This window comes from Leopardus geoffroyi, chromosome C1 (assembly GCF_018350155.1).
Source record: "Leopardus geoffroyi isolate Oge1 chromosome C1, O.geoffroyi_Oge1_pat1.0, whole genome shotgun sequence".
In the NCBI taxonomy this organism is placed as follows: Eukaryota; Metazoa; Chordata; class Mammalia; order Carnivora; family Felidae; genus Leopardus; species Leopardus geoffroyi.
In genome coordinates, this window is record NC_059328.1 from 86,781,021 (window position 1) to 86,795,573 (window position 14,553).

General features: G+C 38.0%; 1 non-coding gene across 1 annotated transcript; it reads right to left on the reverse strand.

The window, feature by feature from the left end:
- Positions 1 to 11,705: 11,705 nt before the first annotated feature.
- Positions 11,706 to 11,832, reverse strand: LOC123600257. The gene has a single exon (XR_006713616.1). It is a non-coding gene; the product is annotated as a small nucleolar RNA SNORA40 (small nucleolar RNA).
- Between the last annotated feature and the right edge of the window lie 2,721 nt (positions 11,833 to 14,553).

Genomic DNA, 14,553 nt, shown 5'->3' on the forward strand with positions numbered 1-14,553 from the left:
ACGATCTCTCTCTGCCTTCTTATAAGGACACTGATGATTATTTGAGCCCACAAGAATAATCTCCCCATCTCAAGATCTTTTACTTAATCACATCTGCAAAGTCTCTTTTACAATGTAAGGTAACATATTAACAGGTTCTGGGGATTGGGATGTTGACATCTTTGACATCTTTGAATAAAACCCTTATTTAGCCCACTATAGAAAAAACACGCACAACTAATTATATAGATCATATGATTGTCATCTATATAAGGAAACCTTAAGTAATGCACAGATAATTTATTAGAATTAATAAGAGCATTTAGCTAGGTGGCTGGATATAAAACCTATTTTAAAAATGCAATTGCATTTTTATATGTCATAATTAAAGAGAAAATGTAATGAAAAGATATGAGAGAAGGATGATGTAGATCATTAGAAACAAGTGAGGCTGGGACAAATGCTTAATACATGAGAAAAAAAACCTATCCTGACCTTACTCCCTACCCCAAAATCAATTCTAGATTGATGAAATACTTAAATGTAAAAGGCAAAACTAGAAAAACTTCAGAAAAAAACCTCAGATCATTTTAACTAATTAATTAAAAAATAGACTATTCTAGGGGTGCCTGGGTGGCTCAGCTGGTTAAGTGTGTGACTCTTGATCTTGGCTCAGATCATGTACTCCTGGTTCATGAGTTTGAGTCCCATGTAGGGCTCTGTGCTACAGCTGACAACCTGGAGCCTGCTCAGTTTTCTCTCTGCCTCTCTCCTACCTGTGCATGTGTGTGCTCTCTCTTTCTCTCTCTCAAAATAAATAAACTTAAAAAAAAACTCAGACTATTTTAATTAATGACCATTAAAAAAAAAGATGGTAGTGTGATTACTTTAAAAGTTCCCCTGACATCAAAAGACCTACAAAGAAAGTGAAAAGACTAAGCCAAAATCTGGGAGAATTTATTTTCAACATATATGACAGACAAGAGATTAGAATAAAGAATATATAAAAGTTCCTGCAAATCATTAAGGAAATAACAACTCAATAGAAAACTGGAGAAAGAATGTGAACAAGCATTTCTAGGAAGGAGAAATAAAAATGGTCAATAAGCATTTGAAAAGAAGTTCATCCTTATTATGCAAACTATGACTTCATCAAGGAACCAATTAGAACCATTTAACTGGTAAAATTAAGAAGTCTTACAATGCCAGGGCACCTGGGTGGCTCAGTTGGTGAAGCGTATGACTTTTGCTCAGGTCATGATCTTGCCGTTCATGAGTTTGAGCACCACATTCTCACCACATTCACACCAGATCCTCTGTCCCCATCTCTCCCCGCCCCTCCCCCACTCACTCTCCCCAACCCCTCCTCAAAAATAAACTTAAAAAAAATGAAGTCTGACAATGCCAATCTGGGTAAGGATGTGGAACAATGAGAACCCTCATACACTGTTAGAAGTATAAAGTGGATTCACAAATTTGGATACAATTAGTACTTGGAAGTTGAAGATGCAGACAACCTATGATCCAGAAATTGTCTTCCTAGGTGTATGCCCTTGAGAAACTCTTGTCTCGTGTTCCAAGGGGCTTAAGCAAGAATATTCATAGCAGTAGTGTTAACTGATTATAAGAGCAAAAAGTGGAAACAGCCCAAATGTCCAATAAGGAGATAGCAATTAAATACTGTGTGGTATAGTCCACCATGGAATACTATTCACCAGTGAGAATGAATGTCACTGACATGGAAAAAATGGATGAATCACTGAAACATATTGTTGACGATTTAAAAAAAGGTCACAAAAACAACATATAGTATGCTATACTTTTGATGAAATTCAAGAATAAAAATTCTAAAATATATATCATTGAATGTATATATGTGTGATGAAAACTAGTTTTTAAAAAGCAGTGAAATGATAAATGCAATATTCACAGTAGTGAATCAGTATGGATGGAAACAGGCAATTTGGTTTGGGAAGAAGCCAACATAGTTTAAAGGTATGTTCTAGTTGATACTGAGCTTATTTTTTCCATTAATATGCTTCAGTATTTACATATATGTTATTTATTTTTGCATGTATGAAATAGTATATAGTACACACACACACACACTTAGAGAAAAAGAAAAGCACACATTATAGCAGTCTATATCAGGCTCTGGACCTACCAGTTGTAGCAAAAACAAAGGCATATTCAAGACGTGTGTCCATGTCTGGGCCAAATAATTATAGGATATCAAGTTTAAAAATAAATATGTGCATTACCTGAAGACATCATTCTATATTACTTGCTCTATTTCAATGCACTGATTACCGAATGAGTTTTTAAGGGTAGTTATGCTCAGCATATCTGATTGCTAATCCTTGAATTTTTGTTCTGTTTTATTTTTCTTTCCAGGAAATGGAACTGCTATCCTGTCCTTCTATATTCCAGAGGAATAATTTGATGACAAAGTTCTTGTGACTATGCAAAATCAAAATAATTCCTGCTCTTCAAAAAGTACAGAATTGACTTTAAAACAAGTCATTCTCCTTTATACAGCAGAACATTGCTGGCTCCCCCTAGTGGCCAGGAGGTACCAATGGCAAAGTTCAGATCACTATTCCTCAATATTACACAGTTAACATCCTAAATGTTACCAGCTTGGAAGAATAATTTTAGATTCAGTATCCCAGCTTGATTTTTTACATTCTTTTTCAGATCAATTTTAGTGTTTTCTTTCTGGCCCAGTGCACACTTTTATTCTGGATATATTTGGGGAAAATAGGATACCAGTTAGTTACATCGTATTATTAATTAGTCAATGACTTGCATTTCCTGGAATTTAAAGTGTCTTTTTCCCCCTAGTAGTGGCAGTTTTAATTACCTGTACTTAAAAATTATATATATGCATACTTTTGTCTGGTACTGGGAAAAAGCGCAATGCCAGGGTGCCGCAGTTTAACGAACGTACTTTTCATCAAGTTGTTAAGCTCCATACCAACCTGAGAAAAAGCAGTATGTCTTTATACATGGTAAACCGGGGGTTCCTAGAGAGGAGAGCCAAAGAAGTACTCAAAGTAGGCCAGGACCACCTCTGGGCAGTGGAATCCAAAGTTCCAGATTAGTGACGGCGGGAGTAGGGGGAGGCCCAGCCACTGCAACCGTGAAGCCAGAGTTGCCACGGCTGCTTGGTGGGGGCTGCCTGGTCCGAGCAGGGGGCAATGTTCCGTCTGCTTCCCCCAAACTCCACAGCGGGGAGCCGCCACCGCGCAGGGCATCCTGAAAAAAACCACTTGCAGCGCCTCCTCCCTACTCCTGCGCACAGACTGCGAGGCGTTCTCTCGTCGCCCCGGGAGCGGAAGTACCACCCCTACCCCAGCCAGCACAGCTTCTGGTGAAGGGAGGCTGGAGAGGCCCGTCTCCGGCTGCCACCAGCACCCCGGTGGTCACGCTAACGTGGTGACACGCACCTTCCTGGGCTTGGTGCCATAGGGGCTGAGGCGCTGGTTGTGCATCTCCTCCACGGCCCTGCGGGTCGGCGAGCTGAACTCAAACTTGTCCAAGAGCATGCCTTCGGACTCCTTGATGTTCCTGTCCGGCACCGGCACCACCCTGAAGGGTGAGAAGCGCTCCCTCGGCTCACACCCGAGGTTGTACTTGCTCATCACCAACAAGATGCGGCTGCTGGGCCGGTAGTCCAGGTTGTCCATGCCCGGACAGCTCACACAGCCACCTGCTCCACCCCGCGCGGAGGCCAGGCCCTGGTCCCCTTGGTTCTCCTCGTTTCTGCGGTGCCAGCCACCACCATAGCACGCCCAGCCGCTGCTGGTCTTCCTGGAATTTAAAGTTCACGACTTTATGTGTAAGTTTTTTTTTTTTTTTTTTTTTTTTTTTATGTACATAACATTAACATTTGTCTAAGCATGTAGCGGAGGGGTTGGTGGCAGAGGGCCTATTGCAACACACTGTTTAGGCCGCAGCTTACTGTGCTTATATCTTACATACATGTATACAGCCCCAGGAGATTGATATCAGTGGCACTTTCACTCTGGATAAGTAAAATAAGGCCTAGAGAAGTGAATGATTTGACTAAGGTCAACTGGTTAATGAGTTGCAGAGTTAGAATGAGAATTCAGTTCTTTTGATGTCGAATCCAGTGTTCTTACTACCGTACGTAGTCTGTGAGTAAGGCCAGTGCTAGAACTGGTGATGGCTCTCCTGTGTATACCGGGAAGATGCTGTGCAGAGGATCTATGACACAGTGGCTCTTTTTTCAGTATTTAGTTCCTTGATTCAATAAAATACATTTCACAATTCATTGGAAAACTGTCATTTGAGTGGGGACCTTGTAGAACCTTTTCTCTTCCATTCCCAGCCAGGCTTGCTGTTGCACTGTGAGGGTAGCACATCCTTTATGTTTCTTGTTTGGTCCAATTAGAGATCCCTAGAGATCCTGGACTGCTTTAGTTATTTTAGAAAACTATAGTGTGATTGTAGAATTGCTAAAATATAATTTTAAATTTATTTTCCCCTTAGATATGGATATAAGTGTATTCTGGGAAGAAAATCTAATGGAAGAAATAGCATCTTCCAAGGTTCACCGTTTCAGGAGTTTTCCACCCTATTAAACCTACCAATATGCTCCACTCACTCTGCTGTTCCTAGTTAGCTTTGCCACCCACATGTCTCTGTCTGGTGTCTGGAAGGGAGCTGTAAATTCCTGTATGTATTCATACTAAAGGGGAAAAAATGCTTTTTATCTGGGATAAACTACAAGCTTATTTCCCTTGGCTTATCTTATTAATATTTGATGGCATTTACTTTCAAAGTGACTTTGCACAGTTGCCCTGGAGTGTTTGCACAAAGGAGACTTTCTAATGCAAATCTGACTGGATTGAAAGTTAAAAAAAAATTGGCGCAAATGAGACCGCCCTGGAAGTCAAATCTTAACCATCAAAGCAGCTATTCATTTATTCATTCATTGATTTGTTTGTTAATTAAGTGCATGCAGTAATTTATTAAACAAATATTTTTCGAATACTTTGCAGTGGTTATTAGCACTGGTCTAGAAGCTTATCGTTTAGTAGGGAAGATGAGAGATTGTGAGAAAAACTTAAAAAGATTTTGCTATTGATAGAAATGCACTGCAAGAATGAAGGGTAGTACCCACCAGCCAGGCTTTGGGGAACTCCATACCCTGTTTCTTAAATGCATCAAAATTACAGTCTTCCTTTTACACTTGAGTATAAAAGGTCTTCTTTCATATTTGTCTTGTGGTCTGCAGGAGAGGAGGTTTTTCATGCACTTCGGTAGGGTAGATGAGATATAGTGAATGGTCAGTAGCAGAGGGAAACCGGATTCTATCATTACTTAACGTGAGCTTTAGGCTATTTGAAAGGAACACCACTGAAATTCTGAATTTGAAATACGGTATTTGAAATACCATACTGGTTACAATTGTTGCCTGGTGAAACCTTAAGGATCCATTAGAGGGCTATGGTTTTGTTCAGGAGAGTAAAATAATCAAAATCTATGGAGGGATTTCAGTGTTTGCCCAGGGGGGTGCAACATTAAGATTCTCTTTGTTAGTTGAGACGTTCACTACTTTTACAATATGGGATGCGAAGTCCTGTTAATGATGGAGGGACTGATTTCCTTGCCTGTGTGACCCAGCAACTAATAAGGTGAGAGTGAAAAACAGATATGGGAGGTTGTGAAAATGGAGTGCTCTGTGCAGACTGAAGAGGCAGCAGACAAGGCTTACAGAGGAGCCCTGGCTTCATTGTACTGGAAGCATTTGCATAGTAACCAATGAAAAAAGGGAGATGGGGAGACATTTCTCTGAGATGAAGTGATTTCTATACTGAAAAATGTTTATTGGGCCATTATTGTGAGGGGGAAAATGTGTTAAATGATGGAGAGGGTGTAAAGAAGCATAAGCTTACAATTTGAGAAGGTTTAATTCTTACACCCCAAAATGAGAAGTAATAATTAAAGATCATATTAAGTGATACAGAGAGAAGGTCTAAAAGAGTTCAGATGGGGATTTCTGTATAAGGCTGTCAACTTAAACACCTAAAATATTCAAACTCCAATTGTCATCTTTACCCTAATAATGCACGTCTTTTAAGGGTGGTTATTTTTTAGCAGCGCCTGGGTGGCTCAGTTAAGCATCGACTTTGACCTGAGCTTGACTTCGTCTCAGATCATGATCTCCCGGGTTCGTAAGATTGAGCCCCGTGTCGGGCTCTGTGCTGACAGCTCAGAGCCTGGAGCCTGCTTCAGATTCTGTGTGTGTGTCTCTCTCTCTGCCCCTCCCCCACTCACACTCTGTCTCTCCCTCTCTCCCTCTCCATCTCAAAATTAAACATTAATAAAATTTATAAAGGTGGTTATTTTTCTTGCAAAGCAAATTTGGTTATATCCTAAATTATATTCTTAATTATATTGGTTGGCTTAGTCATTCTTACTTAATGAATTAAGTGTCCTGAAAATGAGAGTACATTTAACAATTTAGTTTAACTTGGAGATTTGGTCAGTTCACCATGTTATCTGGAGTTCATGCTCAGATGTAGTTATGAGATTCTTTGATTCTTCTTTTTCCTTCACCCACTTCTTATAAATCCTAGTCTCTACTTCCAAAAGGATACTATGCCATTCTACTTCTCTTCGTTTCAACCCCATAGCCCAAGCTACCACCATGTCTCCCTGGACTATCATAATAGCTTCCTACTGATGTTCCCAATTCTAACCTTGAGACCTACAGTTCACCCTGCCACCGGTGCCAGTGACCTTTCGGAAAGGGAAGTCAGATGGTGCCATACCCCTGTCTGAATGGCTTCCCAAACTTATCAGTGCCCACAGAGCTGTCCGATCTCATCACTTGCCACACTCCCTCTTGCTCCTCACACTCCAGCCGCACTAGGTATTCATCTACTTTCCTTGAATTTCAGACATACTGCCCCGTCAGAGCATTTGCACATTGGTTCCTTCTGCTTAAAATGCTGGTCTCACAGGTTTTGATACGCCTGGTAACTTTCATTCAGATCTCAGTTAAAACCTCATCTCCCCAGAGTGGATTTCCCTAGTCTGGCCATTTTCTAATGCAGTACCTTTTTAATTTTATGCCGATTTTGTTATCTCTTTCTGAAACAGCATTATAATATTACAGTTCTTTCTGTCTTCTTCATGGTTTTACCTCTAGCACCTGGAACAGTACCTCTATCATGATGATCATGGTGAGTGTTGAATTATAGTTGAGGTGTTTTTTTTTTTTTTTCTTCCTTATTCATCTTCTACACTTTGAGGAATAATTTACAGTTGTGGCTTGATTCTCAAAAGCCGATAAGGGGAATTAGTTTCACCAGAATTACAGTTTAAGGCACTCGGCACTCTTTTTTTTTTTTTTAAGATAAATAATCTCTACATCTAACATGGGGCTCAAACTCAACAACCCAGAGATCAAGAGCTGAATGTTCTTCCGACTGAGCTACCCAGGCACCCCTTAAGACACTCTTAAGCTTACGAAAGAGCCCTATGGGAATCTGAGTTTATGATTCTGAAACTTAATGTCCACAGATAAAACTCATCAATTGATGGTAAATTTAAAATAGACTTCCAAAGCAATAAGAAAAAAGGAAATGAAAGAGGGAGTTGCTAATAAATTGCAAATGTTTCTAATACTGTATGAAAGTCTTAAATCATGAAAATGGAATAGTAAACATGTAGCCTTTTAGAATCTTCTATATTATGCAGGATATGCTGGATATATGAACTTAATATTATCTATTTTTTTCCTAAAGCAATATTATTAGGCTTAATGTGAGAGCGACTGTAAATTGAAAGTGCACTGTGAGGAAATGTTTCTGCTTATTTCAACAACAATTTTGAATATTATTTACATCTATAATGAAATACATTTTATTTAAATCTATAATGATTACTTGTTTGATCACCCCAGGTAGGTACTCTGGGGGTCTTTTAAAGTGTTGCCAAAGATTATTGTGTATATCATAAGCTTCCTTGGACAAGTGGTAGAAACTTGTCAACTTCAGCAAAAAAGAAAGTTAATTAGTCACAAAACTGGAAGTTCCAGAAGGGTTTCATGAAGATTCTGTCTTTACTCATCTTTTAGTTATGTTTGTCTCTGCTTTCCTTAATCTCAGCATCATTATCATCTACTGATTGATGAGCTTCCTCTAGTAAATTAACAAAGGCTGGAGCAGGGTAAGATTATATTCTCCTAGCATCATGACTCTCAAGGAAAGAAACAGGTCTAACTTATTCCCACTGGCTTATTCATTCAGTTGCCTGACATTCATTTAACACATATTGGCTGAGCACCCTTTGTGTCAGGTTAATTCTGGAAAATTCCTGGTTCTTATAGACCTTGTTTAGACCACATGCTTCTTCTTGGCCAGGAGAACAGGGTATGTTGATAGGCAGTACTATGCCAAATGTCTCCACCCTGGCTGGGAGAGTAGAGGGTACCATTTTTTATTTATATGGACTTGAAATGGCACCTGAAAAAAGAAAGGCATATTATTCCCAGTTATAGGAAGATGAGAAATGTGCTGGGCAGACAAGAACCCATAGCTACAATATTTCACTCAAATAATGAGGGTCCTACATAATTAATGAGCTGGGCATAAGGTTCAAGTTAAGTGGAGAAAACAGTAGAAGATAGGAAATTATTTTTTCCATTTCTTTATTATTATTTTTTTTAATTCCACTTTGGAAAAAAATCTTAACTTGATTAAATTGCTCACATACTTGTTTTCATTTCTGTCTGGGTTTCTTATGCAATTCCCTATGCTATTTAATTGAGATGTAGCTGAAGCTTTGTGAGACTGCTTGAACTTCACAGTATATAATTTTTTTGCATAATTAAAAAAAGGAGGTTCCCAAGCAAAAGTCATGAAGTAATTTCTCCCTTGTGCTCTACAAAAGAAAAGCTTAATTTTGTTCATCTTGATGTTTACATAATTCTAAATTTGGATGGATAATCCTGTTTCCAGCCCTTCCCCAAGTAAATTTCTCTTCTAAACATTCATGATCTTAATACAGAATTTTACGTATTAATGAATCAGTTCTTCCTTATTCCTAAATTCATTACAGTCTTCTCTTGACTGTCTCATTAGTTTAGATTCTGTGTCTAGAAAGCAGATTTTCTCCATTCTTTTTCATTTACTACAACAAACATGTATTTACTACCAATTAGAAACCAAGTTCTTGGCTAAATTAATGGAATACAAATTCTTCTCAATAAGGTACTTGGTTACTTATTACTAATTAGATGTCCTCAAAAACTCCCCCTGCCTTCATTCCCAGCCACCCCCATCTTCATTGGGTTTCTGTAGACTTTATGTGGCACAAATTTCAAACACATTTGGGGTTTGCTAGTACCTAGTGATTCACTTTAGTGGACTTATATTATCTTTTAAAATTTCTACAGCATTTCCTGAAAAGATTTACCCTTTAGGAAAGCATGCTGGATAGTTTTTATCACCTCCTATTTTTACTACCTCATATTTTTTTTGGGTGCTTTGTGATTTTATTCATTTCTCTAATCTGCCTGCTACTGCTATCCATGTTGATAATGTATGAGCTTTAAACTTTTTTTTTTTTGAGTTTTAAACATTTCTTTTTTTTTTTTTAAATGTTTATTTTTTTGAGAGAGAGAGACGGGGAGGGGCAGGGAGAGAGGGAGACACAGAATCCGAAGCAGGCTCCAGGCTCTGAGCTGTCAGCGCAGAGCCCGATGCGGGGCTCAAACTCACGGACTGTGAGATCATGACCTGAGCTGAAGTCGGCTGCCCAACCAACTGAGCCACCCAGGTGCCCCTGAACATTTCTTAATGAACAAAAATCTACTTGGTTCCTATTGTCCTTTGGAGGAGATAAATACTTCTATGTGTCAATTTTGTGTGTGTGTGTGTGTGTGTGTGTGTGTGTGTGTCTTTCTTAAGGTGTTCAAAGGGGAACCTTGGTGACTCTGAGGTGGTGTATATACTTGGGGATTTTAATTGGGACAAAATCAACAGTATGGTGACAGTGAATGCAATTTTCATTTACTTACCTGAGAAGTCACTTTTTGTCTTTTATTTTTCTTGAATTACCCTCTGGGCACTAAGAAAAATGACTTTTAAAATATTTTAGTGACATTCTTACAATGTGGCTTCACTATTCTCTTTATCTAAGAACTGACTGTTTCCTTCTATGGTATCTACTTTAAATAAGAATATAATATTTCTCATAAGCAAGATTGCTCATTTCAAAGCTGACTAAAATAGGCATTTAATTTTTTAGCCTTTCTTCACAAATACTAATATATGAATTCTCCTAAGTCTTTTAATAAATGAAGAATAAATAGCAGAGGCAGATTGCTTCAGAACCTTATTACATGATAACTGGATGCTCTGATCAGTAAAATGGATCATAGTAGTTCAGAACTTATGATTTCCTGCTGCTGGTCATTATGAAACCTGACAGCAAAATAAGGGGCGCATTTTGAATCTGTTGAATATTATTTTCACAGGATGAACACAGACCCATCTACTGCAATTGACTTTGGAAATTATAACATAAAATGGTTAATGTATTAAGAGCAATAGTGACTTCTTTTCCTGTCTTGGCTTTATATTGACCAAGTTACTTTCTTTAATTAATGTCAGCACTTGGAGTCAATATGGGGAGTTTTGGTGCCAGTTTTAAATTATGCACCATGGGATAACCCACTTAACCTCTCTGTGACTCAATAATCAGGCTAGACTGAAGAATATCTAAGGTTCATTGTCGCTAAAATGTCTGTGAATTAATAACACCCAGGTTACATACATTTATCTCATGCTGATATTTACTTATCTTTTTTAAGGTTTATTTGTTTTGAGGGAGAGTGAGTGTGAGTGCACACCAGCACAAGCAGGGTGGGGGCAGGGAGAGAGGAAGAGAGAGAATCCCAAGCAGGCACTAATCTCATGAACTGTGAAATCATGACCTGGGCCAAAATCAAGAGTCTGTTGCTTAATTGACTGAGCCAGCCAGGTGCCCCTCATCTATTCTTTTGTAATTATTTTTAACCTTATTTTGCTAGTAAGTTTCTAGAAGGCCTATACTCTTTATATATTCTTTTATCTTCTTCCACCCAAAGGTTTGCACAGAGGACTCAGTAAATGTTTTTAGGTAAAGATGATGATGATTCAGTTGAATAATAATGATGATGCATTAGGTTAACTGTGACCCATTCCTACTTGTGAAGACTTGGGTGTGGGAAGATACTGGTGAGATTGTTCTTGATTCCTGCCACTGTTCCTTTTTGGAGCAGATGCTGTTTCCACCCTCTCAAATCCACACAGCTTTAAACTGTACCACTAAAGGCTGATCATTGTTAACACCTGAGAGTACCCTGGAGACTTTTTTTCTGGTTGTAGCAGCACATTTGACCTGTGAGTAGAGTATATGGTTCCACAACCACCTTCATGTGAGGACAGAAGTGGTAGAACATACCCATATCGTGGGATTTTATTGTGCTGGAGAACAGCGTCCATTCAAATCCCTAATACCTTCTTGCCTTTTTTCTTTTTCTAAAACAAGAAGGTGTCTTTATTTCATGTCAACATTAAAATTAGAATACTAACTCACCATAGCTGAGATTTCCCTTATATCCTGTGCTTTTAGTCATTCTATAGTCCTGAAACCAACCTTCAAGTTTATCAAACTCCCACCATCACTGTAGTTGGCTAAGGGATCTTATTACTTCTTACATGTATCAAAACTCATACTGAGCCATGAGTTTTGGGTTGCAAAAGAGGATTCATTTTCTGTACTTGTCTAAGTCTTTGTCCAAAAAACTGAACAAAAACAAGCACAAGTGTGATTCCTAACATCTTTCTTCATTCACTATCATTTTGTTGGCAAACCCACCAAATTGCAGTGTTTGAATTAACTTTCATTGAGTTGGTACACAGGGAATGATTAGGTTCCAATGGTTGATTTATTGTTCTGTTAGTATATATTAGCCTAAGTAGTTGGCCTGCATTTCCTCAGCTGGAATCATTAAGGCAAACATGGCCCTTAAACAGTGAGGGGGAGCAAGGTGAAGAAAATAGCAGTTTGAAAACAAGGAATGCTTCAGTTGTTGGAGACTTAAGATAAGGATCTTTGGGTAGTTTCTGGGTACCATGATGGCACAAAAACATCAGGAGTACGGCAGGCATAAAAATAAAATAGATGAGGTGCATATTAGATTCCCAACTAAAAGAATGAATGAGTATATAAAGTATAAAAGAGTGTTGGTAATATAAGAAGTAAGTTTGTTTACTTTGAGAAAAGACATGAATTTCTTGAGAAAAGAATATTATGTGAATTTTATTAAAAAAGAGTTTTCTTATCTTAGGAAATTACTGGCCTAAAATTCAAGTTGATTCAGTAATGAAAGATCAAATTGAGTTGTATATATTTGTTATTTTCCATTAGTAGCCTTGTAAGTTTAATAATTTGGAAAAGGAAAAATAAACAAGATCAGTATTTTTTCCCATGTAGCTAATATAGGTGCTTCTTCACCCTTTTTCCTAATGACACTTATTTGCTATATTTTCATATAATTAATCCATAAGTTTATTTGAATTTAACATGTTAACTGTCAGCCCAGAGTCCAACTCAGTGCTCAATCTCACGATCCATGAGATCATGACCCGAACTGAAATCCAGAGCTGGACTCTTAACTGACTGAGCCATTCAGGTACCCCTCTTTCTTGATATTTTAAATATAAGGTTATATTAAATAAACATGGACCTAGGCACTCCTTGAAATACATGTAAGCAGCTAGATTATAGATAAATACATAATTTTCTGTGCCTCACCTAAATATACATTATGATTTCCTCAAAAGAAGTTTGAATGTCAGATTGAAGTGCCATATCCTTCCGGTTGTATGGGGGTATTTATACTAAGCTAATATGTTGTTGTGTACCATTCACTGAATATCTCTTGACACCATCTCTTAGGTTCTCCCAGATGTTGAAATGCATGACCAACTACCATTAAAAATGCAATTAGAAGACAGATGCTATCCTAAAGTGCTGATAACCAAATTGGATTGAATCTTGTTACTACAGGATGTATGCGTATTAAATATTGACTTATATTGCATTGGGTTCACCATTCTTTTAGGACTTGAATACTCAAGACACAAACCACATTTAAACTTGATATTTTATTTTATTTATTTATTTATTTATTTTTTCCAACGTTTATTTATTTTTGGGACAGAGAGAGACAGAGCATGAACGGGGGAGGGGCAGAGAGAGAGGGAGACACAGAATCGGAAACAGGCTCCAGGCTCTGAGCCATCAGCCCAGAGCCTGACGCGGGGCTCGAACTCACGGACCGCGAGATCGTGACCTGGCTGAAGTTGGACACTTAACCGACTGTGCCACCCAGGCGCCCCTAAACTTGATATTTTAAATGGTCATTAATCCATAGAGACAGTGAAGAAGATAAAACATTTACACAGAGTACAAATAATGGAAAACATAAAGGAAGACTACTTATGTGGGCATATGAGCTGCTCTCTGAGTCAAATGACCTAAGAAAAATGGAAACGTGGAAAAAAAGAAATATGAACTAAATGTTCATTGGGAACATTTGTCATATCATTTCTATTTGTGATCAATCTAGTGGCAACTGATTAAAAGCTGCCCCTTTCAGTAGATCAGTTCATTTACCAAAGCAATAATCTTAACAGTAGTTAGGAACAAACAGCAGTCTTACCCTAATGGCTACAAAAATCAATTGAACATTTTTTAAATGTACTATAAGCTCTTTGAAAGTCTGATTGTGTAGCTGATTTCATTGTGCTCTGTTTACATAAATTCCTTTTTTTTTAGATATCTGTGGAACATTACATTAGTCATCTATTAGAGGAAATTAACTCTGTTGACATAAAAAACACTCAGGAAGCTTGAGTGTGGTATCTTTAGGACTACCCTGATGCAAGACCCAAATGTATATCTTACAGGGAAAACTCTTGCCATCAAAAAGTATTGAGATTGGTACTTGTTTCCATCTTTCTCAGAATGGACTTATGGGATATTACACCTGCATCAAGTGGGTATTACCTCATCCATATCTCTTGGTCTTAAGATATTGAACGTGGATTACTAGCTTCTTTCTTTTCATTAGCTGAAATGGGTAGCCTCTTTGTGGTATGTAATTTTCCTTGGTCCCTGTCTGTATTGATTCTGTTTCAGTTTTTGTGATCCTCCTTCTCTTTCCTGGGATTCCTGGTGTCTTTATTCATTTAACAAATAATTAAAGAGTGGCTACTACATGTAAGGCACTGTTCTAGATTCCATGGAATCAGCAGTGAAAAAAAAAAGTGCCTGCTCATGAACTTTACCCTCTAATAGAGGAGGATAGATATTAGACAAATAAATGTATTATATACCAGATATTGATAACTGCATGGTGAAAATAAAGTAGGTTAAAGACAAGACAACTTTATATAATTAGGGAAGGCCTCGCTGATGAGCTTGCATTTGAACAAAGCCTGAAAAAGGATGAACATACGAGGCATCCCAAAATCTGAGAGAAGA